We start from the raw sequence: 2,102 nt of genomic DNA, 5'->3' as shown, positions 1-2,102 counted from the left end.
GTCTAGCCGTCATTAAGTACGGCTAGTCTCTTCCTATTCTTAATACTTAATATGATCGCATGCGTAATATGATGGCTAGACTGACCTATTTACAAAAAATAGGCCTACTGAATTGTAAATATATACATTTTTAGTGTGCAGTACCTAAAGTATTTGTATTTGAGACGAAACCAGGGGCCTTAATGACAGTGCATGTATTTTAAACCTGAAAGTGGCTATTCTCACCCGCCCAGAAGTTCTCACAAGATCAACTCCTCCCCTCTTCTCTCTCTCTCTGTCTCTTTCTGAATACTGTCTATCGGTGTGGACGATCAAATTGACCAAAACAAAGTTAAAAAATGATGTTAAAACACAAACGTAAATTAATTTGGTTGTCTACAAAGATGCTACGGCTATTTAACTTTTCGAATCGAGCCGAACTACGCGGGTCGCCATTTTTTTTGCCCGGAAATTCTCGCGCTACTCCTCTCTCTCTCTTTCTCTCTCTCTCTTCACTGCCCACAGACAAAATTGTACGCTTTTAGTAGGCTACAGTTGTAATGGAACGTTTGTACACGGCACAGAATTCTACAATTTTTCTGTTATCACAGTGTAGAATTCTGTGGTTTAGGGTGAACGCAAAATTTGGTGAACGCGCACCGGGTGAGAATAGCCACAAGACTCGCCTGCACTATTCTCACTCCGGGTGAGAATAGAGGTGGCCTTTAAACCTCCCGTTTTCGAATGTTAATAGGGCCTAAGATAAGTACGGCTAGACTGGCAGTCTAGCCGTACTTAAGTACGGGTATACATCCAGGCTAGCGTACTTAAGGACGGCTAGACTGTCAGGCTAGCTGTACTTAATATTGATGGCTGAATTGTAAATGAAATTTTTAGTTTGCAATGCCTAAAGTATTTGTATTTCAGACAAAACCAAAAGGTGCCTTACTGCCCTTACTGACTTGCATGTATTTGAACCTGAATAATTACTAGGATCTAGATCTAATGAGATCTGCGTACTTAACAGTAACAGGCTTGAGTCGATTGGGCCAAACCTAGATTTAAGTACGGCTAGACTGGCAGTCTAGGCGTACTTTAAGTACAGCTAGACTCTCAGTCTAGCCGTACTTAAGTACGGCAGTACGGCTAGCCACTTCTTTAATTAATTACTAATGAGACCTGTGTACTCAACAGGTTTCTAATAGGGCCTAAAATAAGTACGGCTAGACTGCCTTTAAGGACCCGTACTTAATGGCCATCGTTATTCGGACTCGAGTCCGAATAACATTTTTTCATATTCGGACTCGAGTCCGAATTTAAAAAATTCTTATACGGACTCGAGTCCGAATATGAAAAAATATTATTCGGACTCGGGTCCGGAAAAAAGGAAGTGTCTTCGTTCTATAGATCTAATGTTCAGTGCTTCCAATTTTCCGCCATTTTTTAGTTTCCCCCACACTTTTTTCTGCCGATCCGATGCCCGCCGCCTCATTGATACGCCCCACCCCACCCCACATGTTTCCCACTTTCTTTGTTGTAGAAAAGGGTAAAATTGAAGATTAGCAGACCACCTGGCACCTGCATATTATGAGCTGTGTTAAAAAAAAAAGACCGATTCGTTCAAATACACAAGCCTGTGTCATCTCGATTGTTTACCAAGAAAAAGTTGTGTTGCTGTGTAGAGCTGAGCATACGGCAACTTTTGATTCCATAGACCAGCGCACAATTCATTACGTAGGTCTACGTCAAGATTGGCTTATTATTGTAATAATGATCAGTTGCCAGGGGGAAAAAGACTGACGCGTATGCTACGTTCAACGCCCGGACGGATAGTGCCCCCCCCCCCCTGACACGCACACAGCCACACGTGTGCAGGCCGCCCATCCGACCCCGACACACGCTAACGAGCCATCTTTAATTGCTTCTGATGACCTCTTGACAAATAAGCATTTATTAGAAGCGCTATAACTTTTCAGGCCGGCCTCAAATTCATCATAAGATAAAACAACTCGGCTCCTGCACAAAGCGCCTTTTTGCCCGAAGTAATCCCAGTCTCTACCCAGCCTGAGGCGAGTCACGAGTGAGGCAGGACAGGAAGCCGGAGTCACGAGTCACAGGAAATC

The 2,102-nt window shown here is 43.4% G+C and overlaps 1 protein-coding gene across 2 annotated transcripts in view; it reads left to right on the top strand.

Annotated features, from left to right (window-relative positions):
- LOC101849223 (mediator of RNA polymerase II transcription subunit 10) overlaps positions 1-2,102 on the top strand; it is a 22,001-nt gene that overhangs the window by 9,854 nt on the left and 10,045 nt on the right. The window lies entirely within an intron of this gene.

This window comes from Aplysia californica, unplaced genomic scaffold (genome assembly GCF_000002075.1).
Source record: "Aplysia californica isolate F4 #8 unplaced genomic scaffold, AplCal3.0 scaffold00331, whole genome shotgun sequence".
Classification (NCBI taxonomy): domain Eukaryota; kingdom Metazoa; phylum Mollusca; class Gastropoda; order Aplysiida; family Aplysiidae; genus Aplysia; species Aplysia californica.
Note: the sequence above shows the minus strand (reverse complement) of the source record. Positions and strands in the feature narration are given on the sequence as shown.